The sequence below is a fragment of the Ambystoma mexicanum genome, chromosome 6q (assembly GCF_040938575.1).
Source record: "Ambystoma mexicanum isolate Mex_15411 chromosome 6q, UKY_AmexF1_1, whole genome shotgun sequence".
Classification (NCBI taxonomy): domain Eukaryota; kingdom Metazoa; phylum Chordata; class Amphibia; order Caudata; family Ambystomatidae; genus Ambystoma; species Ambystoma mexicanum.
The window spans coordinates 1,371,443,224-1,371,470,387 of NC_090937.1; positions in this window are offsets into that span (position 1 = coordinate 1,371,443,224).

Below are 27,164 nucleotides of genomic sequence, written 5' to 3' on the forward strand. Positions count from 1 at the left end.
ATAGGGCAATCACATGGCGTTCCTTCTTTTTGAGTTCACTCGGGATATCCATGTGGCTCTTTTCAAGAATGGTTATTTGAGCCTAGTTGTTAATGGACAAAACTTCTAATTGATCCAAGTGGGCTTCAGTTTTCCATAATGTTAGTAGTCCGGAGCTACGACGCCCTTTTGTGTTGGTTATGGCAGGGGTCATGTGAACCGTATATCCATCACAGAGGGGCTTTTGGGAGAGCCAGGTCTCTTGTAGACAAATAATTTCATAGCTAAACAAATCATTGTTTCCTATTTGAATCAAGTGAGTGTTTCCTCGAGTGTTCCACGAGCATAGCCGTAAAGATTGTTGCTGTCATGTTTGTGGGCATTATAAGTATGTAGTCGTAGCCTTCTTATTTTGCCATTCGGTGTCTTTATTTATAAATGAGGTCGGAGAATGTATTCTTCGTATATTTGATGAAGTTCTAGGCGTGGCACGGGGTTGTTTATCTTCCCAGGTCATCCTCTGTGGGTCTTCACGTTGGTTGCTATCAGAGGAGGGAGCCCCTCTTCTGTTAGAAGTTTTAGATGTGATTGTTGGTCCATCTTTTCTTCTGTCAATTGAAGGGTTCAAGATGATTGAAGACATTGTACATTTGAACCCATTTGTTTCATTTGCTTCATTATTACTTGAGTTATCTCGTTTGAGTTGAATTGGACGGATATAGAGTCTGTTGATTCTTCATCATCATTGAATTCCACAATTTTTATATCTTGTGTTTGGATCATTTGTAAAGCCGGAATGGCGTGAAATAGTCTCAACAGGTTGGTTCTGTTAAGGATTATTGCATCTTGCAGTGGTTTCATTCGTTGGATCTCATTCGTGTTCTTATTTTTCAGTGCTCTTGGGTCATAAAAGATAGGCAATTTCAGCACGTTCTCTTTGTTGCCTGTATTGAGAGGTCGTGGAGATTGGTTTCGCCTTCTGTTTGAAGTCTTTTTTTCCTTGCTGACGTCGTGGTGACAATTTTCTTTATCGGGTCGAGCATCAGAATACCCAGAATCTATTGTGTTTGCAACATTACCATTGATTGATTCAAGTATAGACCATTATCCTTCTGTGTCAGAAATGTCTTCACAGGAGAGTGAGCTATCTTTACTGTGTTCAGTATTCCCCTCCAGGTATTCATCAATGATGAAGATTGATGAAGTGTTGCAGGAGGTGTCCACTGATTGATGTATCATTCTTTCCGAGCTGATACTGTCATCATGTTTGATTTGTGATTCTCGTTGTGGCTCTTCGTAGTTGGATGGGTTGATGAGTAAGTCCACAACTTCTTTGTCAGTCAATCTTTTTTCTTTTGATCTTGTGATTTGTTGTGTTTTATTGTACAGATTTGCAGCTGAAAGTTTAGTTTTATTTCCCAACGGTTTATTCTCTTTTTTTGTCGCATCCTTTTTTACGTTTAGGGGGGAGTGTCAAATTTCTCAGGAATGCGCGGGATCCCCTTCTAGCTCCCTTTCCATTAGGTTTGGTTCTCCCATGTAATGCGCTGCATTGTTTTGGATTGTCTTTCATGGGGTTTTTATTCTGATTGAATATTGGAAAAATCTCAGCAGAAGTTTCATCTGTGGTCAGTCTTTCATGTGGTCTGTTCCTCTGACATGCAGATGGAGTTTTCATATTATTACTCGTAGAGTGTACATTCATTGGTTTCAGTGAAGCAGGCAGGGTTGATGTTGGGCGGCTTTGTTCCGTTGTTTGGGAAGCAGGATGAATATTTTCTAGTCTGCCTTCCGGCTTGTCCGGCACATCTTGAGGCCCTGGATTTGCTTTTGCTTGTTTGTTCTCGAGTATTTTAATTAAAGTTGTAGTGATCTGCTCCTTATCCATACGATCATGTCTGGCAATATCGAATAAACGGGTCTGCCACATGTTGCTTGTTTCGGCTTCGGTGTCAAGTCTGCTTTGAATCTTACTGACTAGAGTTTCCATATACATTTGTTTCGAATGTATCATAGTAATTAAAGTTGCTTGATCTCGTGTGGCTTCATGAATGGATTTGTACAGTTTGACAAATGGGCTGAGAGCCACTGTGGTGGGTAGGCGAGTGTGACATTCATCTTCTGGGATGAGGCATTGACAGTTGGCATTCGTCTCTTTTTTTATACTTGTTTACAGTGTTTTATGTGCCTCTTGCGTAATTTTCATTTGTTTGAGGGGATTGATGTTTCTTTTGATCTGTAGATCTAGCGCCGAGATGGTTTGGACATCAGGACTTACTGTCGCTTTTTCATGTACCGGGGTGGAGGTCTTCTCTGGTTCTCTCTGGCTGGGTTTGGAGGCAAAGGTCCTTCCGATTACTTCATTCATTTTCTCCTGGTCATTCATAATTTGCTCGGTTATATCTAGAGGGAGCCTGGCTATGCGATGATTCTCGTAGTTTGTCTAGTTTGATCTTCTATTAGTGCTTTCCATTTGAGATTTGCGATAATTGTTGTGCCAGAATTGTTTTGCTTGTAGGGCTTTTTTTTCTGTGCCATCATGGGTTCATAAGTGTTGCTAAGCGCCTTGGTGCGCAGCGCTTCTTTCTCTTTATTGCATACGTTCTGAGTTGTTCTTTGATGGTTGGCGTTTCGCTTCCAATCAATATATTGCATGCCAATTGTATCATCGTAATTTGGAATAATATCGGTGGAGGCTTGCAGCTGGGTATGATTCTCAATAGCTGTGTTACAGGAAATGCCCTTATTTGTTTGTTTTGTTTCATTGTTCTTCTTAACCATGGTGCGGAAGGTAGGTGTCTTTCGGTTCTCTTGATCGCACATCTTCGACAGAATGTTCGTTCTATTGAGAGATACCTCTAAATGGTTCTTAGTCGGGGTGCTTTGCAATAAACTGTAGCATTGAGTTTTTTCCTTTTTTTCCTTTTTTGTCAGAATATTTATTATGTGGTGAGTCTATTGTCGTTGGTGGGTGATTGTCCTCTTAATTTACTGATCTCCGACAGACTCGGACTAGGGTAATTAGGGGCATCTATGGCTAATTCAGTGCACTTATTGCTCTGTTGTTTTAGCATCAAGGGATTATGCGGAGTAGTGTGCAGAGAAGCTTTTTGAGGGGTCGTTGCAATAGTTCCCTTTGTCATTTCATGCAATAGAGAGAGTTTTTCCCCGATGCCTCGTGAGAGGGCCGGTGCGAGCGCCGTTGGGATCCATTATGGAATAGCAGAGAGAGCCAGGAGAAGCGTGTGCACAGACAAGTTGGGGTTGGCTAACGGAAGCACAAAGAAGAAAGAGAGAGAGGAGCAGGAGGGAGGGAACCAAGGTTGTGAGCGACAGTGCAGTAAGGGCTGGAAAATACAGTCGGCCTACAGACAGCTTACCATGTCAATCTATCCGATGGAAGTGTTTGTATAGAGCAGTGGTCTTCAAACTTTTTTGGCCAGGGCCCCCCTGAGCAAAATTTGGGCAGGTCGGGACCCCCCAGAAATGCCAAATGGACAGTATATATTGCGCGCCGTCACCTGCTCCCATCAAAGTCGCTGGGCTCCCTCATCCCACTCCTACCCAGTCGCTGGTCTCTCCCCACCCCATCACACACCCAGGGCTCTCCCCACTCTGCTCCCATCACTATCCCATGGTTCCCGCCCATTGTGCTCCCACCATAGTCCCTCGGTTCCCCCATCCCGTTCCCAACACAGTCTGAGGGCCAGTGGCGGCTGGTGAATCTTTTTTAAGTGGAGGGGCATTAAGGGGAGGTTCGGGGGGGATTCCCCCTGTGAATTTTATTTTAAATAATAGGTTAAAATGTTGCATTGTAGAGCATACTTTTAACAAAAAATGGGTAAATAGCCAAACAGTTTGCAATTGTTGCTGGGAGTCCAGGGGGCAGGCATTGATATTTTATTTCTATCGCGCTCGTACACAAGTGTTTCAGAGCGTGACAAGGCAAGGGAGGGGAACAGAGGAGAATAAAACAGCGATCTTACTAGGCCCAGTGACATTGAGAACGCGCAAGTGTGAGGGGGAAAAGTGCATGGAAGGGGGGAGAAGTGGAAAGTGCGAAGCAGAGGAGAAACAGATAAATAACAATAAATAAATAATAAAGGCAACAAACAGTGGTGGTGCAGCCAGCAATTTGCAAGTGCTACGTTTAAGGCAGCAGACAGGGTAGGTCTGATAAGTGCAGGAAGAAAGATGGTTCTCCTCAAGTTTTAGAGTGGCAGGGCGCTGTTCCAGAGGGAGGCCCCAGCCGAAGACGGAGATCTACCCCCAGCTCGTTTCTTTGATAAACGACTGACCCTGAGGGAGATGGAGGTAGAGGAGTGAAGAGCTCGAGAGGGGAGGTATTTGCGGAGGAATAGCTGAAGGTATTTTGTATGCAGGCACAGTTCAGAGAGCAGCAGTAGCAAAGGGCTTGCCGCTCACGTCGTCTCACGCTCTGCTTTTGATTAGTATAGTTTTTAAATTATTTTTTTAGAAGAAGCGAGCGTGTCAAAGGCCAAAGCCCACAGTCCCCACTCGCAAACCTGAAGGCACACCTGACCGCCACGTCCTTTACCCCACCCTCCTGCCTACGGCACAACACCGGCACCAAAGCCTCCCGGGCGCTGGGGGCGACGGACAACAGAGGGCTGCAGGAGGGTTGTGGGGGACCACAGGCAGTAACACTGCTCCATACTCCCCACTGCTCACCTCACTGCTCCCCTCGCCTGGCTTCGGGTTCTGATCTCGCAGCCGCGAGGGTCACAGCTCCCGATATGGATGTGCAGAGATCACTTTCTCTCCTTCCTCCTCGTTTGCCTCACACTGAAGTGCTAGAGGAAAGGACATGAATGCAGGAACAGGAACCAGCAAAGGCAAAAACAATAGAAAAGGTGTTCTATCTCAGAGATTAAACTGTTTGCCTCCTATACCGGTTTCAACATATTTCTTTTTTGAAAAATATTTTTTTGCTGAGGTATGTGGTGAGAGGCACGGTGTTGCTTTCCTTTTTGCCATCACTATGAAATAAAAGTTAATTTAACTAATTTGGGTGCCCAAAAAAGTGCGTCGTAGTGCCTTATGCTATGTGCGCTGATACTATAATGTTATGTTGTGTGTGTAGAGATAATCCTTTTTTAAAAGCTATGCGCTTCTTCTGAAGTAAAAATGGCCCAGTGCAAACATGCTAATATACACTGCAGGCATAAAAATGAAATAAAAAAAAGTGACTCAGACAGGATGAATGTAGCAAGTGGTGGTGGATAATGCTTGGTCTAAAATGCACATGTAGCGGCGATCGGGGTGCCAGGGTTGGCCTCTTTTGTCCCGTTTCCCTTGGTTCCCTCTGCCCATGTGTCATAGGGCTGATCCAAGATTGAGAATAGTGTGCAAGTTAGCAATTCTGATGTAAAATGGATCAAGGTGTAAATCTTAAAAGAAGCAAGCTGTGCACAAGACTTCCAAGGGGCGGGGGTGGGGCACGCCTCGTGAGCTTGAAATTCTGCCAGAGCCCGTCTCTCCTCCCCCGCTCCCTAATATCATCTGTGTCTCAGTACTGGGATTTAATGACTCCTTTGGGTATTTTGTGATCTCCAATTTATGACTCAAGCGATTATATGATCTCAACGGTCGTGGGGAGTGGGCCATGCCCGAAAGCTCAAGGAGCTGCCAGATTCTGGCCCCCCTGCCCTTTCTCTCCCCACTCTCATTTGGGTGTCCTCAGTTATAGCGTGGTTTGCTTTAGTGTGCTGGCTGTAACTCAAGAAAGTTAGCTAGAGGTAGGTAGAAATACAGGCAAGGTGCCTCAGGGGTCGCGATCGAATGCAGCCAGATGCTGCATGGTTTAGGGAGTCACAAGGGGGATGCCATCTCCACAGGAACCCCCCAGATGCCACCAAGTCAATTCTTGCCAGGGTGTCTTGTTAGCAGTGATTAGTCTGTAGTTGTGAGTAACGAGTACAGTTTCTAAACTTTAGACAGCTGCTAAACAGCCCAGAAAAAACAGCCCTGCAAAACAGCAGCCCTCTTTGGCGGCAGATGTCTTCTCCGGGAAGGGCTTAGGCTGCTGCTTTTCTTCCGGTCCGGTCCAGATTGGCATTGGTTCGAGGATGAGTGGTGTAACTTGTCCAGCAAATCAGCAGCCGGCTTTGTCGGCAGCGTGTTTTGCCGACAAGAGCTTAGGCAGCTGCTTATCTTCTGGTCTGGTCCAGAGGAGTGGGGCCTTGAGGCCGCAATACGCCCAGCAAAAGAGCAGCGTCTTTTGCCGGCAGCGGTGGGTTTTGGTACTGAACACCTCAATTCCTCATTTCATACATCACTGTTCCATTTTATCAATTTATGCTTGCAATTTCTTTGGTATAGTACTTACACTGTTACGCCTAATCCATATTAGGCCATCATCTGCATAAAATCCTACTTTACGGCCATTTTCATGCAACAACTCTATTAGTCCATCCACCATTATATTAAATAGAATAGGACTTATGACACTACCCTGAAGAATTGAGTCGAAAGGGGCGGGCACTGCTGTGTTGGTTGAAGTTCCTTTTTTTTAAACTTGATCCATATGTTATATATTTGGGGCACACCTTGAAAGCCTGGCACAAGGTAGAGTATGAGCAATAGAAAAGAGATCAGAATTAAATCCGACCCTAGGTGTGCTCTCCCCCGCTCTCCTAATGGAGCTGCTCCAATTTTAAATCAATGTAGTGGTATTAGTTCCAAAATCATCACGCTATACTCTTTAGTAAAATCATGAAGAGTCGTGTCTTCTGTTTTATTACTGAGGCTTAGGCGTCCTTTTTTGCATTAGGCACATTATACAGAAATACACATGATTATCGCACTCAAGTACAACATACCATTACCGCTGTCACTTTAAATGGAATTAAAGCCGGCGGCAAAGCCGGCGCGCGGCGAATGCGAGAAAGTAAAAGGATAATTGCTGCTAAATCCAGCTAGATGGCAAAATACCATTTTCCCACACCTTATTATAGTAAAGGGTCGGGGATGAAACTCAGATACAGTAGATTCCTGTTTTTGGCCATAGACATTTATTAAACAAAATGGGTTGGAAAAATGCTTCTCTGTCCTTGCTCTAAGAGGTATTTTCCATATCAAAAGAAAACAAATGGGTCGGTCCTTAGTTAGAATGTCCAAAACAACAAGTCATGTGTCCAAAGTACTATCCTATCTAAAATCAACATTAAAGTGGATTTACCTTGGAACAACCTACCCCTGCACTTGAGCTCTGACCCCACCATCCAAAACAAGTTCTGTGTCCAAAGTAGTATCCTATCTAAAATCAACTCTAAAGTGGATTTACATTGGAACCATCCTATCGCCTCTTCTGAAATATCTAAACACACTTGTTCAACTAATTAAGACTATATGAACTGAGATACTTAACCTGTAACTAGCGCCTAGATACCCATGGCTATGCGGGCTCATACAAATGTAAAATAAATAAAATAAAGAAAGGAAAGACATATAGCCTTGAAAAGTGTAAAAATGTTCAAAAGAAGAAATGTTTAAATCCAACACAAAGGTTCCAGGTAAATATAGCTCACAGCTCTAGAGAGTAATTCCGTTCCCCTTGATTTATCTTCACTTAATAGCAGTTCTCTGAGTTCCTTTACATCAATAGAATGAGTATACAAAGTACTGCCTGGGGTACTCTCCTTCCAGGTATCCTCTTGCTCCGGGATATGTTTTATTCACACTCCTTGGTTATCTCTTGCTATGTTTCTGTCAGGATTCTCTCATATAACATTGTTCAATTTGGGCTTGCTTGGAAAGTCCTCTTGCCAGGGTTTACCTTTTACATAAACACTGCTTGCTTGCAAATGCCTGGTATACTCTCCTGCTGGGGCTTCTGCTTGTATGTAAACCCCTTGTTCTCATATACTTGTTCTCATATTCAAGAACACTTGTCATTTGTAATACCTGGTATACTCTTCTGCCATGGCTTCCTCTGAAATGCACATTTCTGTAATGTAGGGCTGCCTGGTATACTCTCCTGCAAGAACATTCTATACTCACACTGTGCACACTTGCAAATTTGATAATCTCTTTTTATGACACTGTTTGGTTTCTTTAAGTTATTTGGCACCTTTCGTTCCATCTCATTCAGCTCATTTGCTTTGGGGAGGGTGAGGAAAGCTGTAACAGCATGCCATCAGGGAATGAGGAATGGAAAGGACATCCTCAAAAGGAAGAGAGGAATACCATGTCTCATCTGATGGTATCATGAGACCTCCCCAGGATTTACCTCCACCCATGTGAACCTCCCTCATACAACCACTCCCAAGGTCTGGATCAGGTAGTGGCCGCCATCCCCTGGCCACATGGGAAGAAGCCGCTCCTAGGGAAGCAATGATGACACCATCAGATTCATCACATTATAAAGATGCAACACAATCTCTAAACAGTTCATTTGCAAACTATAAAAAAACAAATACTGAACTTCATTCTATTCACGACTCCAATCCCTCCTCTCATTTAAGGCTTTCCTTGATGCACCCAAATTAAATGTTGCCATGCATTCCATCTATTCTGTCACAGTTTCCAAGACTCTCAAATTACCTTTCATAAACGTCTCCATCTCGTCCAGCAGCAGGAGTAACATTAACCGAATTGTGGACAATCGCAAAGTACTCTCGCAAAGCTTTGGCTTTACTGCAATTAACATATCACAACCTCCTTACTTCCATAATAGGGATTTTAATTTTCATCTTAGCCTGAGTATGAGTCCCTAAATGATTCACACTTTCCTTATCATGTTTCCACTCACTCGGATCAGTATGATGAATCTCTATGTGATTCTCAGTCTTCTTATGATTTTGCCACTCACTGGGATGAGTATGATGAATCTCTAAATGATTCCCACTCTTCTTATGATTTTGCCACTCATTGGGATGAGAATGATGAATCTCTAAATGATTCCCACTCTTCTTATTATTTTGCTACTCAATGGGATGAGTATGGCGAATCTCTATGTGGTTCCCACAGTTCTTATTATTTTGCCACTAAATGGGATGAGTATGATCCATCTAATCATTATTTTCTGTTTTCTCTATATTTGTACATATGCGTTACAAATGCCCTGTTACCTTTGATGTATTGAGGCTGCGCCACCAGTTCGGCATCTCACTCTTTTAGGCCTTCAGTCAGGACAGCTATTCGATTCGCACACTTGACTTTGTTGGACACCATTCCATGTCTGTTTGTGGTATCAGCAAGTAGAGGGCAGGGGTTTCTCGGTCCTCTCATACGCAATTCTCTTTCCTTCACTTCGGTTTCCTCCATCTGGGTACAGACCTACCTGTGTCTGTCTTCGGTGTGTTTTATGTTAAGCACCTTCAGATTGGGGCTTCTCCTCACCCCTTTGTGAATGTCCCTCCTGTGAGACTGACTTCCTCTAGTTGGTTTCCCACTCTGTTCACTGAGGGCACTTCTTCTCTCACGCTGCTTGTAGCCAGGTTAAGCAGCATTCTCCCTGAGTCACCAGTTTCTCGGTCCTCTCATACGCAATTCTCTTTCCTTCACTTCGGTTTCCTCCATCTGGGTACAGACCTACCTGTGTCTGTCTTCGGTGTGTTTTATGTTAAGCACCTTCAGATTGGGGCTTCTCCTCACCCCTTTGTGAATGTCCCTCCTGTGAGACTGACATCCTCTAGTTGGTTTCCCACTCTGTTCACTGAGGGCACTTCTTCTCTCACGCTGCTTGTAGCCAGGTTAAGCAGCATTCTCCCTGAGTCACCAGTTTCATGTCTCCAGCTGGTTTGTAATTCCTGGGTCTCGTTCTGATATTCTCTGGTTCCTCCCACTTTTATTGCGTAATGCTGGCTTCCCCAGCTTCTTAGTATAGTCCTTCCTTTGTGTTGGAGTTATACTCTGCATAGCACCTTTACGTTTCTTCGTCTCAGTGTGTGGTAGACAGGCATTCTTTATCACTCCTGTGCTCTCACTCTTCACAGTGCCAAGCTGGTACCTTTCTTCTGTCTTTACATTACAATAACATATGTAAGAGGAGTGTTTGTGCCCTCCCCGTCTTTCTCATGCAAAAGAATAAAACGGACACACCCCAGACGGGGAATGAGGCAAGAGAGCAGGCTGCGAGAGTTCAAGGCAAGGTTTACATAAGTAGATGGCATTCAAAGATCTCTGTTGCCTCTGAGAGCGCTCTGACCAAATTTAATTGTACAATACATTTTATAGGGCAAATGACGCAACTAACATAGGATACTACGTTGGTCCCGGATTGGACAGTCCATATGGTGCCCATGGTGTGGGTGGCATCTCTTCCTCCGGGTTGGCTGCTTGGTTGGCGGGAGGATGGACGTCAGGCATCTGTGCTCCGAATGGGTGAAGGTCAGGTCGCTGTGAAGCAGGGTGGCCACTAGCTAAGATAACATAATATATTCTCAAAATGCATGCACAAATTAATAATCGTTCGAAGTCTTTGAATAACTAATCATGTCTCTATAAACGTCACGCGTGCATTTATACTATCAGTTACATCGGATTATAGAGGCCTTAGGTTAAGGGCCTTGACCACCATAATACACTGGTTGAAGTGAGGGTCTGTGTTCATAAGAATCTCTGGTATGTGACATTTGTTAGTGGTAGACAACAATATACTGCAGCAGGGGTCTAATGTTAGTTGGGGATCTGTTGGGTGGGCATCATGGTGTGGTCAACGGTCTGGCACATGAAAGAAATACCTTGGAGGGGCACAGGGTCACAATGGCAGTACGTTTCCACTGGCGAGGGTGCGGGGGCAAGGACACGTTTGTGGAGATGAACGAGCTATGTGCTTAGCTCATGCTGGTTCACATGCAGGACAGTGATCTCAGAGGAAGAGTGATGTGTTACATTTATTATTTGTTGCAAGTAGCTCCGGCTTCGGCGTGAGAATGGAGTCGTGGAGTTTTCCAGTCAGAGTGGGAAAGATTGTGGGGGCCATGTGCCCAGCGCGTCTGGCCGCTGCGAGAAAGGGAAGCGAAGCGTTTTGTACTATCGCAGTGAGGCCTAGTCACCAAGATGGAGTCAAAAGGGGGTACAAAAATGGATGCCCTGTGTCCTGCTCAGTGGTCCCATCTACGCGAATGTTAACCAAAGTCGACATTGCATAAGGGCAAGGGGCAAACCCACTACTGGAGGCACTTGGTCCGAATTTTGTACTGAAAAGTAAAGGATGTGAGGGGCCTGCTGGCCCCTCGCTCCACACATTCCCCCCTTTCGTTACATCTAAAGTAACGAATTATGACACTTGTTTTCTTTCATTCTCCCTTCAGTAGTACTCAGCTTCAGCAACTGCTTCCTCCCAGGCTGGGGTACCTTTTATTGGCATCCATGCTCTGCATACACTTCTCAAGCTATTATCTCTTCTTGCATATTCGTCTGGGGTGCATGTTAGGTATATCCCACCATCCCCATCCAGGTCTACCCATACCTCTTTATACCACTGTAATTCTCCTGGTTCCTTGATGGTGGTGTGGTATTAATTATTAACCCTGTCCCCATATTGCCTATAGATGGTAGTCATCCTGTATTTTGGAGTGTTATGTTCCCCTGTTTCTATTTGTGCATCTATCATAGTTGCTACCGTTGTCGGTCGGCCAATTGTTACCATCATCATAGTTGAGGTAGGCATACTTTTTGCACAACCCAGAGTCCTAATTGGCACACGCAGAAGAATAGCAACACAAAGACGATGACAGGAATGAGTATTTTCATCATCACATTTGCCCATGATGGTATCCAGCTGAACATGTTGTCAAACCATGTGCTTTCTTCTGCTCAGCCCTCTGTTCTCATCCTCTCTCCTAAATTGTGAACTGCTGTTATCACATGTGAGAGTGTCCCATTATCTGCATCTTCAGATGGCACGAATGTGCAACACGCCCCCCCCGATTTTTCGGCAAACACCACCGTCCATCGCCGTGAGGAGATCTAGAACATATCGGTTTTGCATTGTCATTAGGCGCAAGGCACGGAGCTCTATTTTTATAACATTGAATCCTTCTTCAGTGTCGTTAGCCAGTTGGATTAGCTCCCAGCGCACTATTTGTAACCATTTGGCATTTGCTCGTGCTTGGAGCTCTTGTGCTAGGAGCGATGCAAAAAATCTCTCTGTTGATGAGAAGAGCTTGTACTTTTGTGGGATCTCAGCAAGGAGTTTTGATGATTCAGACAAAATATAGTTTGATGATCTTTTACTTTGTGATAACTTTGTTTTCAACTCGTGTTCTGACAACAGTTCATAAAATGGAAGTTCTGTTTTTACTTGTTGGGGCGCTGTCGATGGGTCAGCCGATTGCCCTGCTGCCGATTTTCCAGCCGATTCTTCTGCCGCCGATCTGCCAGCCGATTCTGCTGCTGCTCCTTGGATATGGCTTTCAGGTATTACCATCAGGGCCGTATGGAGGGTTGGCAAGTACCTTTCCAGGATGCAGGTAGATGCACGTAGGCTTGTTTACCGCAGATCCAGTACATGTCCATGAGTGCTGCAGTGCCTTTCTTCATATCAGGTATTATTACTGTCTTGTTGCATTTCCTTGCCTCCCCCATGTTCACTTTCCCTTCCCCATGGAAGCATAGTTCGTGCGGTACTTCTTTTTGTATTTTTATAGGCTTTTCCAGTGCTGTGATCCATGTTAGCTTAGTGACGCGTTGCGACCAAATAGGGGCACACACTTCCTTTATCCATTGGAAGGTGTCCTCAGATAGTCCCCGAAGTTCTTCTGCTTTGGATTCGATGGTTTCATCGTGCCATTTGTTCTCTGCATACCTCGTTCCTTTTATGACAAGAAATGGCTCTCTGATGCAAATTACTTCTTGACGCCGGCTCGTGCATGTTCTCTCATTTTCCAGCCTCTCTATAGTGACGGTGTGTGCCTGGAAGGTGCCTTTTATCCTACACAGAACTAAGTGAATCAAACATTGAGCCTCCGACAAGGGCACTTCCTGTGGTACTAACATTTTGGGTGTCACTGATGCATGCGGTATGAGTGAATAGACATAGCAGCTTTCATTTGTTGCTTGCTTTGCCGTAGCACTCGTGTCTGAATACCATTTGTTAGATTGATCAGGGTGGCGGGGGTCTTCTATTTCATCTAACCCCAGGTCATGATAAATGTTGTATCTTTTACTTCCTGCCCCCCTTTTTTCTCTCCTTTTCCCTTCTTCCTTATAGCTTCTCACCTTTTGATAATGTATTGGGAACATTCCAGCCCAGCAGTATCATTGCTGTTGAATATGGCATGTGTATACTCGTTAGTAGCAGCAGCGTAATATGAGGTAGGTTCTATGGTTGTCTGTGCATGCATACTTGCGTTGGCTAAGTTACTCGGCCAATAATAGTCGCCATCATATTCATTTGATTCATAATCATTACTCATATTTATGCCCGGATGTGACAAGGAGACAATTGTTGGATCAGCAGGAGGGTGCTCTGAAGTTTGTGTTACATTTGTATCGTTAATACCAATGATATATATTTCTCCCCATATTGTCTTTACTCCAGTCCATATAAGGCTTGACCCTTCTCGTATCAGCTTAGCCCCGCTTCCCCCTTTATGTATGTCATTAACCAGAGATAAGAGAGTGTAATACCAGGCCATGAAGAACAACATCACAGAAAACAAAACAGCAGCACATTTCCAAACACATTCTACATTGCTAAACTTATTAGCCCTAATGGCATCTCTATTGCTATCTAACATTAACGTGTTCTCTGCGAGTGCACTTCGTTGGGCCATTTTGTCACCTGGAGGGATGATACAAATTTGTTAAGTCACCAGAATATGTACATTATATATATATTTACACATCATGTTTACTCATTGCTTTCGTTTATGGTTGCTGTACTTATTATTATACATCTTTCTGTTATTCGCTTCACTTATATCCTCTTTTTTACTGTGCATTTTTATAGCAGGAGGAAGATATAGTGATGAAAAGAGAGTGAAAGGGAGAAAGATAGAGAAGTAGGGCAAGGCAAATCAGAAGGCACATCATTGTTTTTGCTCCTTACAAGTTCCTTGTTTCATTTGATCAGGTTGTCATTGCTTCCCAACCTCACTTATAGTACCACTTGCACATTCCTGTTCGCTCTGAGGGAGTGTACTATCGTATGCCCTCCTCACACCTGAGAGGTGCACCCAATATTTCAGTCCCTTTACTTTCACTGCAGTGGGCGTACTGTAAATCACTTCATATGGGCGATGAAACCTTGGTGAATTCAATCTTCTGACAAAACTCCTCACATATACCTGTGCTCCTGGCATCAGCGGCCCAGTTGGGCTATCTGTAGCTGGCGTAGTAGTATCAGTTGCCACATTTTCATTAAACGGCGGTGCTATTTGTCGCGCTATGCTGCGTACTGCGTGCGTCAGCAGAGTCAAGTATTCCTTAAATTCTTCCCCCAGCACTGTGGCAGCCATGTGTGCATCCGATGCTCTCCTAATCGGGGAGCTCTCCTAATCGGGGAGAGAGGTGTGTGTATCTGCCTCCCAGTCACAATCTCTCCAAACCCCCCTGTGTTTTATGTTAAGCACCTTCAGATTGGGGCTTCTCCTCACCCCTTTGTGAATGTCCCTCCTGTGAGACTGACTTCCTCTAGTTGGTTTCCCACTCTGTTCACTGAGGGCACTTCTTCTCTCACGCTGCTTCTAGCCAGGTTAAGCAGCATTCTCCCTGAGTCACCAGTTTCATGTCTCCAGCTGGTTTGTACTTCCTGGGTCTCGTTCTGATATTCTCTGGTTCCTCCCACTTTTATTGCGTAATGCTGGCTTCCCCAGCTTCTTAGTATAGTCCTTCCTTTGTGTTGGAGTTATACTCTGCATAGCACCTTTACGTTTCTTCGTCTCAGTGTGTGGTAGACAGGCATTCTTTATCACTCCTGTGCTCTCACTCTTCACAGTGCCAAGCTGGTACCTTTCTTCTGTCTTTACATTACAATAACATATGTAAGAGGAGTGTTTGTGCCCTCCCCGTCTTTCTCATGCAAAAGAATAAAACGGACACACCCCAGACGGGGAATGAGGCAAGAGAGCAGGCTGCGAGAGTTCAAGGCAAGGTTTACATAAGTAGATGGCATTCAAAGATCTCTGTTGCCTCTGAGAGCGCTCTGACCAAATTTAATTGTACAATACATTTTATAGGGCAAATGACGCAACTAACATAGGATACTACGTTGGTCCCGGATTGGACAGTCCATATGGTGCCCATGGTGTGGGTGGCATCTCTTCCTCCGGGTTGGCTGCTTGGTTGGCGGGAGGATGGACGTCAGGCATCTGTGCTCCGAATGGGTGAAGGTCAGGTCGCTGTGAAGCAGGGTGGCCACTAGCTAAGATAACATAATATATTCTCAAAATGCATGCACAAATTAATAATCGTTCGAAGTCTTTGAATAACTAATCATGTCTCTATAAACGTCACGCGTGCATCTATACTATCAGTTACATCGGATTATAGAGGCCTTAGGTTAAGGGCCTTGACCACCATAATACACTGGTTGAAGTGAGGGTCTGTGTTCATAAGAATCTCTGGTATGTGACATTTGTTAGTGGTAGACAACGATATACTGCAGCAGGGGTCTAATGTTAGTTGGGGATCTGTTGGGTGGGCATCATGGTGTGGACAACGGTCTGGCACATGAAAGAAATACCTTGCAGGGGCACAGGGTCACAATGGCAGTACGTTTCCACTGGCGAGGGTGCGGGGGCAAGGACACGTTTGTGGAGATGAACGAGCTATGTGCTTAGCTCATGCTGGTTCACATGCAGGACAGTGATCTCAGAGGAAGAGTGATGTGTTACATTTATTATTTGTTGCAAGTAGCTCCGGCTTCGGCGTGAGAATGGAGTCGTGGAGTTTTCCAGTCAGAGTGGGAAAGATTGTGGGGGCCATGTGCCCAGCGCGTCTGGCCGCTGCGAGAAAGGGAAGCGAAGCGTTTTGTACTATCGCAGTGAGGCCTAGTCACCAAGATGGAGTCGAAAGGGGGTACAAAAATGGATGCCCTGTGTCCTGCTCAGTGGTCCCATCTACGCGAATGTTAATCAAAGTCGACATTGCATAAGGGCAAGGGGCAAACCCACTACTGGAGGCACTTGGTCCGAATTTTGTACTGAAAAGTAAAGGATGTGAGGGGCCTGCTGGCCCCTCGCTCCACACATTCCCCCCTTTCGTTACATCTAAAGTAACAAATTATGACACTTGTTTTCTTTCATTCTCCCTTCAGTAGTACTCAGCTTCAGCAACTGCTTCCTCCCAGGCTGGGGTACCTTTTATTGGCATCCATGCTCTGCATACACTTCTCAAGCTATTATCTCTTCTTGCATATTCGTCTGGGGTGCATGTTAGGTATATCCCACCATCCCCATCCAGGTCTACCCATACCTCTTTATACCACTGTAATTCTCCTGGTTCCTTGATGGTGGTGTGGTATTAATTATCAACCCTGTCCCCATATTGCCTATAGATGGCACTCATCCTGTATTTTGGAGTGTTATGTTCCCCTGTTTCTATTTGTGCATCTATCATAGTTGCTACCGTTGTCGGTCGGCCAATTGTTACCATCATCATAGTTGAGGTAGGCATACTTTTTGCACAACCCAGAGTCCTAATTGGCACACGCAGAAGAACAGCAACACAAAGACGATGACAGGAATGAGTATTTTCATCATCACATTTGCCCATGATGGTATCCAGCTGAACATGTTGTCAAACCATGTGCTTTCTTCTGTTCAGCCCTCTGTTCTCATCCTCTCTCCTAAGTTGTGAACTGCTGTTATCACATGTGAGAGTGTCCCATTATCTGCATCTTCAGATGGCACGAATGTGCAACATGCCCCCCCGATTTTTCGGCAAACACCACCGTCCATCGCCGTGAGGAGATCTAGAACATATCGGTTTTTCATTGTCATTAGGCGCAAGGCACAGAGCTCTATTTTTATAACATTGAATCCTTCTTCAGTGTCGTTAGCCAGTTGGATAGCTCCCAGCGCACTATTTGTAACCATTTGGCATTTGCTCGTGCTTGGAGCTCTTGTGCTAGGAGCGATGCAAAAAATCTCTCTGTTGATGAGAAGAGCTTGTACTTTTGTGGGATCTCAGCAAGGAGTTTTGATGATTCAGACAAAATATAGTTTGATGATCTTTTACTTTGTGATAACTTTGTTTTCAACTCGTGTTCTGACAACAGTTCATAAGATGGAAGTTCTGTTTTTACTTGTTGGGGCGCTGTCGATGGGTCAGCTGATTGCCCTGCTGCCGATTTTCCAGCCGATTCTTCTGCCGCCGATCTGCCAGCCGATTCTGCTGCTGCTCCTTGGATATGGCTTTCAGGTATTACCATCAGGGCCGTATGGAGGGTTGGCAAGTACCTTTCCAGGATGCAGTTAGATGCACGTAGGCTTGTTTACCGCAGATCCAGTACATGTCCATGAGTGCTGCAGTGCCTTTCTTCATATCAGGTATTATTACTGTCTTGTTGCATTTCCTTGCCTCCCCCATGTTCACTTTCCCTTCCCCATGGAAGCATAGTTCGTGCGGTACTTCTTTTTGTATTTTTATAGTAGTAGTATCAGTTGCCACATTTTCATTAAACGGCGGTGCTATTTGTCGCGCTATGCTGCGTACTGCGTGAGTCAGCTGAGTCAAGTATTCCTTAAATTCTTCCCCCAGCACTGTGGCAGCCATGTGTGCATCCGATGCTCTCCTAATCGGGGAGAGTGGTGTGTGTATCTGCCTCCCAGTCACAATTTCATGGGGTCTCATATGGTGGTCCTTGCATGGTTGCTTTCTGAGTTGGAACAGTGCTAGGGGCAAGCAATATACCCAGTTTTTCTTTAGTGTATTACACAATTTCGATAGTTTACTCTTGAGCAGACCGTTGATCTTTTCCACCATCCCATTAGCCATCGGATGATAAATGGAACCCAGTTTGTGCTTCACCCCTAAGAGTGACGTTACTTCTTTGAAGAGGTCATTCACAAAGTGCGTACCATTGTCCGACCGTATCCCATCACATATTCCCCACCGGGAAAACACTTCTCTCACCAGAAACTTCATTGTACACTTTGCGTCTGTGTGGGGGCATGGACCCGCCTCCACCCACCTTGAGAAAGGACATACTACCACAATTCGATATCTTGCCCCATTACATCTCTCTCCCATATCTGCATAATCTATGTGGAGTTCTCTGAAGGGTCCTGCGGTCGTGGCAAAGTACCTCGCAATGACCTCAATGTCATCCCTGAATTGTATGTTTGACATGTTGTACAGTCTATGATAAATTTTGACAAATGTTCCTGTAAGTTGGGGACAAACCAATGTTCCTGAATGTCGGCAGCGATGTGTTGTTTCGCTACATGGGCTGGAAAGTACAGCTGTTGGAATGCTAGCTCTAGTAATTCTAACGGCATCCCTACCTTCCCTGTTGTCTCCTGCCTCCAAATGAGGTCTGTGGCCGATTGTTTACATCCCCGCTTGCTCCATAATTCTTGTTCCTCCAATGGTGCTCTCCTCTGTAACTCTATTAGCTGTGTTATGGGCGTGTTACTATAGGCCTCTTCCAGTGGTTCTACGGTGGCGGCTTTAACAATGCACTCAGCCGCTGGTGTTATATTGAAATACGAGGCCTCCTTCGCTGCTGCGTCGGCCGCCGCGTTTCCCAATGAGATCGCATCTGTGTTGTTGCTATGGGCTTGGCATTTCACCACTGCCACTACTGATGGCTCTGCCAACACCTCTATTAATTCATTCAATAGTGTGGCGTGCTGTACTGGTAAGCCATCTGCTTATCTGGACACTCTTCTACGCCAGCGTGATAGTCCTGAATGGACAGTGGTAGTTGCATATGCTGAATCTGAATATATAGTCAATGTGCATCCTTTGGCTGTATGTAATGCTTCAATTAATGCTTGTGCGGAGTAGTGAGGCGGGGGACGCTTTTGGACAATCGTTTCATAGCTATCTTCCTCCATTCGTACTACTGCCATCCCTACATGCTTCTCTGCTGGTTCTGGGTTTATTGATGCTGAACCATCTATGAAGTATATTTCTCCTTCCTTCAGGGCATTTTCACTCGCCTTGGGAATATCATCACCCTCCCCCTCATAGGTTGCACAGTCGCGTTCCTGCATATCCTCCATAGTACATGGCTCTGTAATGAATGTTGCTGGGTTTACTATTTTACACCTGACCACATGCACGTTGGGGCATGAAATTATTATCTCATATGCGGTTGCCCTCTGCGTTGTCAGTGTTGATTTTGACCGCTCAAGAATCGCAAATAATGAATGCTCTGCATACAATGTTACTGAACATCCCATTACAATTGTGGCACTTTTTTCAATGGCGAGGGCCTATTCGCACGTGAAGTGACCCTGCATCACTGCATCCAGTGTTCCGCTGTAGTAGGCCAATGGTTTGTGTCCTAATGATGTTTTCTGTGCCAACACTGCCATCATCAGTGTTCCATTGCAGTGTGAGAACAAGAAAAATTCCCTCTCATAATCTGGGTTCGCGAGGACTGGAGCCTCAGCGATAAGGTCTTTCAGTCTGAAGTATTGAGCCATCATGTCATGTTTCCATTTTATTGGGGTCTACTTTTTTGCGCTTCTTTTAATGCTTGCAATAATGGGCGTGTGTATGCTGCATAATCAAGGATCCATGCTCGGCAATAGTTACATATGCCAAGAAATATTTGCATGTCCTTCACTGTCTTTGGTATTATTATGTTACGTATAGCAGCTGCCCTGTCAGGGAGTATTCGTTTTCCATCTTTCGATATTAACTGTCCGAGGTATACAACTTCGGCAAGGCAATATTGTAGTTTCCCTTTATCAACCTTGTATCCTTTGGTAGCTAACACGTTTAACAGTGTTATAGAGTCTTCTCTACACTTTTCTTCTGTTTTGCTACAGACGAGTAAATCATCAACGTATTGCATAATGGTGCTCTCTACATCTATATTTCCAATGTCCTCTCGTAATACTCTGTTAAAAACACTTGGGCTTTCGCAATATCCCTGTGGGAGTCTGCGATGTTCATATCTCTTATTTCCCAGTGTGAATGCTTTGAGGTACTGCGATCCTGGGTCAAGTGCTATGGAGAAGAAGGCATTCTTCAAGTCAACCACAGTAAAACATGTAGATTCTTTGGGTATACTGCACAGTATTGATGCCGGGTTAGGCACTTGCGGGAACTCTTTTTGAATGACGTCATTAAGTGGGTGGAGATCTTGGATCCTCCTCCACACCCCTCCTTTTGCTTTTTTAATCAGAAAGATGGCTGTGTTACACGGGGAGTTTGATGGCACTATTATACCTTGGTTCAGGAGTGCATTTATTGTCTCCCTAATCCCTTCCTCTGCTTCATTGGTGTTACTTCATGTAATAACCCTACATCATGGGGGCCTGTAGTCCGGATTTCTGGTGCTACTTTTGCCATGTCTTCCTCAAATATTGTTGGTGGGGCATTAACACTAGCCATAAATGGGTTGTGTACCTCTCTGTACTGGATCATGATATCACACAGTATGCTTATTTCCATTATTATCTCTCCATCATCTTCGTTGTCAGTGAATAGTTCTTCGTCAGTTAGATCTCTTAGCATTATGTTTGGATCTATGCATAACACAGTTCTCCACTCGCATCCATGCGTGTCCAAGCCTATGACCACAATATGTTTACTCGATACCTGAACTGCCTTGATGTCTATGGACATTATAGTGCCTGGCACGACGTCCGTATTCGCAATTGGGCGGAATATAAAGTCTGATGTTGTCCTCCATTCTTTTCTCGTTATCTTGGTACTACTCGGGCTAACACTTTGATGCCATAGATAAACATGTCTATGTCAAAGGGTATCCCTCGCACCACAACTTCATTCATCATCGTGCTAATCATTAACATTGCTCGCACTGGGCATACTCCTGGGGTGGAAACGCTCGGTAAACGAAATGGTCATGTTCAATTTACATAGCAAATCTCTACCCAGCAAGTTGATTGGCGCATCTTCGTGGTACAGTAAGGGTGCGCGCAATGTTTTTCCCCCCACCGTTATATCAAGATCTTTGGTGTAAGGAACTTTTAAAATAGCCCCAGAGAACCCCTGCATTGTCAAATTCCTGACTGAGAGAGGAAACCGCCCTTCCATAAGACATGATTTTTCCGCTCCTGAGTCTACAATAAAGATAAACTGCTTTTTACCTATCTCTGCCCCCACTAGTGGTTCCTCTTCTGCACGTAGGGTGGTGGATAGGACTGGACACGCAAGTGCTCCCTGTGGGCTGTCCTAATCTGCGTACCTTTCTTGTCCGGGCACTGAGAAAACATTGTCTCCAACTACTGTTGCGCCACGGAACGGTGCAGGTGCACCATGTTCAGCTGTCACGAAACTGTTGCTGCTGGCGTTTCCTACAGTGTTTTGTCTTGTCATGCACTGTGATGTGGTTGTGAGGGTGGTTGTCTTTGCTGCATTTGGGGTTTGTTATAACACTGGCCCTGTGGTCTTCCCCCTCCCATTGGTAATCCATAGGGGCTACCTGGGTGTGGGCATCCCCATATCTGTTCATTGTCCACGGGTGGTTGCCCTTGGAAATACCCTGAGGGCCGCATTCTGCAATCTCTTGAATAGTGTCCCTATCTCCCACAGTTCAAACATGACCCTTGCTGTCCTCCTCTCCTCCCTTGGCCACAGAATCCTCTATTCCCCATCCCTCCGAACCCCCCTCTCTGGCCATGGTACCCACCTCATCCTCTTGCCGTCCTTTTTTGCCCTTGTGGTCCTCTGTGTTGCTCCTCTCCATTCCACGGCCCTTGTTTTCCTGCTGCCCACAGCGCTGCTATTTTGACTGGCCTGCTTCCCGCACTTTCATCCCCCTCGTTCTCTCTATCTGTTGTTACGCTGGCATTTATGGCGGCGACCTTCACTAATTTATTCTGTACCAGTTTTGCTTCGTCTGCTAGCCTTTTTTGTGCTATCTCCTTTTCTCTCTCTTTGATCCTCCTACAGTGGTGCACAATTATGCTCTGAATTTCAGGCCAACCCTTGGCTTCTATCCCAGCTATCTTGTCCAAGGCCTTCTGTACCTCCTTCGGGAGCCCTTTCTTGATTATAAAATAGAACAAGGCGGCGGATTGGTTCCACGCCGTACCAGTTTCGCTTCTCCACAAATCTTGCACCCGCAGTATGAATTGCGTAGGATCCTCGTTCTCCTCCATTGTACATTGCATTACTAAATGTAAATCTGGAATATCTGGAAATGTGCGCCACAATGCGTCCCATACTTGTGCTCGAACATTGTTGAAGGGTGATCCATCGTGGCGGTCACAACTCATTGTTACTCCTGGGAACTCCGCCTTTTCCCATGCAGCGCCTGCCTGATCACCGAAAGCGGACACTAGCAAACTTTTTCTATCACCTATCGCTAACGGTACTCCTGCCGTGTTCTTCTCGAACGCATGTATCCATTTCCCTGCTCCTCCCGCAAGTGGTGGGGGAAGGAGTTTCAACAGGTTGTTTTTGTCCATCTGGGCCCATGGAATATAGTGTGGCCTACCTGCTCCCTTATGTATCAACGGCATCTGCAACTTATGCTTCTTTCCTGTTTTACTTAGCGTCCCTTTCTTTGTCTTACTTACCAGCATATTCCCTACTCGCTGCCTTAATCTACTCTGCCATCGTGGGGGTGATTGTGGATCTAAGTGATCGAAATGATGTGGCAGTGGGGATCCTACAGCTGCCACTCCTTCCTCGTATTCGTCTAGATCACTCCACACCTCTTCTATTTCTTCTTCTCGCTCGTCATTCTCCTCTTGTTCTTCCCCTCGCTGGCTTTGTGGGGTGGCTGGGCGTTTTATTCTCACTGGTTTATCATTCAGATGGAACAGGAATTCTCCCGATCGCCATTCTTTCTCTCGCCCCTGTGATGTGGGTGTTCCCTGAGGCAATATGGACTGGGCTGGCTCTAGCGTCGCTGGGGCTAACTCCCCTGCTGCACTTAGCGGGGGTGTGAGATCTGCTACGCACAATGGTGGTACTTCCCCTCCCCCCGGTAGCATTTGTCCCCTGTCACACAGTGCTCTTAGCCGTGTTATTTCCATTTGTGCATGCGCTAACTGGCGGTCTAACTCTCCGGTTAGTCATGCTAAATGTACAGGGGGGCACTTGTCGGGCCATAAAGGCCTCCTTTATCGTATGGTGGTGGTGCCGTGGCTACCGCTCCATTTGAGGGAGTGGGGGTGGGCAAGCTGGTATATACAGAGGCTTGCTGTATCCTACTGCTGCTCTTGTCATTATTGGGTATATTTTGGTTGTATCATTCTCAGCTGTGGTCGTTGTGCATTCACCCTTTGGTGTTCCGCTTACCTCTTCCTGTGTTTTCTGTTTTTCGATAGTTTTTTCTGTATTTACCTCTGCTGTAGGGGTGTCTTCCTCGAACGTTCGCCACAGGTCGAATACCTCTCTTCTGTTCTGCAACTGTTTTTCCTTACATTTTGCCAATAAATGTGTGGATACTAAATCTAACACCCTTTTGTCAAACGACCCTCCCTCTGGCCAAATTGGTGTCACGCTGTTCCCTTTTATCTCCATCACCCATTGATCGTGGTATTTCTGTATCCTGTCACTATATAGTGGGAGATGTTGGCAAATGTGAGCTAATGGTGTTATTCCCTCCATGACGATGTTTCTTACTTTGCTTTGTGTGTGCGCTTGCACTTGATCCTCCCTCTAATCACACCCTTCAACCACCGTTCTTTTTTATAGGTCAACAATATATTAAGCGTTTCTCAATTACTGACAATTATTGTGCCTCAATATTCAACGTTACCTTTGTAATCATTGCATTTCCCATTTCAACAGTTCACTTTCGCATATATAACCCCTTACCACCAAATCACTTACAACATTTTAACATACGCGACAATAATGGACAAAAAAGACATATAACACATAACATGCACTACCTGCGCGCTTTTATCCCCCCCGTGTTCCCGTTACTGAACACTTTTTATCCTCCCCCGCTGGCTACTCTTCTCATTCACTCCCCACCTCTTACACCCTCTTACTCTTTCCTAAGAATTCTTGCTCACGCGGAAAAAGAATATTCTAAATAACTGCTCTGAGCCTACTCAATATACGAAACCCCTACTATCTTCTCTTTCTCTTCAGTTATTTATCTGCACTGGACGAGACAATGCTACGCGGCGGCGCCTTCTACCCCGTTCGGGCTAGGATACCTCTTCTCTTCTTCTTACTTACCTAATGGCCATATAAAGGATAGATCAGAAAAACCTCATCATCACTCACACAGCCCCTACTCTTGGCTTTAATCCACTACCACCTGTTCCCCGTTTCCTTATTTCCCCCCCTTACCTTTCCTTGGGAACTTTCGCAACCGGCACTCACATGTTCAGTCAGGTAATCTGAGGGTCACCGTTCACGGTCTGACGCCGGTTAGGTCCGCACCCCAATTAAGCCGTGGCCCGCCTCGGCGAGCAGCTTTTTCAGTTGGGTATTCGTCAACCGGGAACTCTTGACCCTTTCTTGTAGTGCGCACAGGCTGGTCGGCCGTGGAGGCAATGGTTCTGGTGGGGGGCGTCCCGGATCTCGCCGCACGGTGCAGGCCTCGAGGCACCTCTCCAAATCACATTGCAGGGGGTCACCAAATGTTTGTGCCCTCCCCGTCTTTCTCATGCAAAAGAATAAAACTGACACACCCCAGATGGGGAGTGAGGCAAGAGAGCATGCTGCAAGAGTTCACGGCAAGGTTTATATAAGTAGATGGCATTCAAAGATCTCTGTTGCCTCTGAGAGCGCTCTGACCAAATTTAATGTTACAACACATTTTAAAGGGCAAATGACGATCCTAACATAGGAGACTACGTTGGTCCCGGATTGGACAGTCCATATGGTGCCCATGGTGTGGGTGGCATCTCTTCCTCCGGGTTGGCCGCTTGGTTGGCGGGAGGATGGAAGTCAGCATCTGTGCTCCAAATGGGTGAAGGTCAGGTCGCTGTGAAGCAGGGTGGTCACTAGCTAAGCTAACATAATATATTCTCAAAATGCATGCACTAATTAATAATCGGTCGAAGTCTTTGAATAACTAATCATGTCTCTATAAACATCACACGTGCATCTATACTCTCAGTTACATCAGATTATAGAGGCCTTAGGTTAAGGGCCTTGACCACCATAATACACTGGTTGAAGTGAGGGTCTGTGTTCATAAGAATCTCTGGTATTTGACATTTGTTAGTGGTAGACAACGATATACTGCAGCAGGGGTCTAATGTTAGTTGGGGATCTGTTGGGTGGGCATCATGGCGTGGTCAACGGTCTGGCACATGAAAGGAATACCTTGCAGGGGCACAGGGTCACAATGGCAGTAAGTTTCCACTGGCGAGGGTGCGGCGGCAAGGACACGTTTGTGGAGATAAACGAGCTATGTGCTTAGCTCAAGCTGGTTCACATGCAGGACAGTGATCTCAGAGGAAGAGGGATGTGTTACATTTATTATTTGTTGCAACTACCTCCGGCTTCGGTGTGAGAATGGAGCCGCAGAGTTTTCCAGTCAGAGTGGCAAAGATGGTGGGGGCCATGTGCCCTGCGCGTCTGGCCGCTGCGAGAAAGGGAAGCGGAGAGTTTTGTACTATCGCAGTGAGGCCTAGTCACCAAGATGGAGTCGAAAGGGGGTACAAAAATGGATGCCCTGTGTCCTGCTCAGTGGTCCCATCTACGCGAATGTTAACATCGACATCGCATAAGGGAAAGGGGCGAACCCAATACTGGAGGCACTTGGTCTGAGTTTTGTACTGAGACGTAAAGGATGCGAGGGGCCTGCTGGCCCCTCTCTCCCACACAGGAGTCTGGTTATCTGTCCAAAGATAAGGCTGGCCTGGGTGTTTGAGGATCAATAAAAGGGAGTTCCTCATCAGAAAAGCAGTCTTTATTAACAAGAGCGGAGTCTCTGCCTGTGAAGTCCCACTTACCGCCACCCCTAGGGGGAATGTTGTGTAGCGGGCTCACCTCCCCAGCCTCACAGGAAGGGACTCCCCTTGGGAGAAGTGACTGAATCCCAAGATTCGTCACACTACCCACTTCCCTGTCTGTCCTTATCTTCCACTAGCATTTATTGACATTTCTTGCAGATACTTGTGTTTGATCAAGGCAGACGTCTTTTCATATATTAACATCAGTCCATGCATACTCTTCAGTATTTAATAACACAAGTCCACATTCCTCAGCATAACCATTCACATTAGTCACTGGACTATACCACAGAAAATATAATGACCCTCTTGCTCAAATGTACGCTGCAATGCCACTATAGCTAATGGTTTACAAGGGTTGCCGAAGTTCAACAACATCAGTGTTCAATTCTCTAAGAGTGCCTTCATCTCAATTAGTTTCATATCACCTACAAAATTGATTTCAGAATACAGTATGTCTTCTTTCATCCCCTTGACCTACATCCCTACCTTTTCTGAAAAATATATATCACTGGAAATTGAAACATAGCTCAGTCTACATCACCCTATTTTACTAATTAATTATTCCACTCTTGTCCATTTGCCAACAAACTCCTTGCATTCCATTGTCAGAGTATCAAGTTCCTGAACCGTCACATAACAATTCTCCTGATACAGATAAGGCCAGTCCTGTTTTTTCCGCATTGGATTTTGGGACTTGTGTTTTTTTCTTCCCCATTTGAAATGTAGGGAAACTACAATTACCAGAATTCCAAGAAAAAACAGTACTGGATGGCCTTCGCAAGCATGGGCACTGGCAACTTGAGATCACTGAGAATGTATAAGGCGAAAGGACTCATTTTATTATAATTTCTTTTCCATTTTAAGATGTATACGTGTAAAAAACCATGTCCTGAAGGTAATGGGGCGAGGTTGTCCCTATTCTGCTACTGGAACACAAGGAAGAGCCCCCTTTTTTACTTGCTGGGGCTTGCCATACATAATAGTTCATTCTGAACTACATCCATGCAGATTTCTGACTTTACATACTCTTTGGAAAGTATTGGAACTTCCCTATTGGATTTCACAAAACTCATGTCCTATAATGCCCTTTTGGTCCTTTGGAAAACCTGGCTATTACCATAAAAGCACTTGAGAGCTACAATCCCCAAAAGTCAAATAGGCCTGCTTTTCAATCATTTTCCAAAGTTTAGAGTG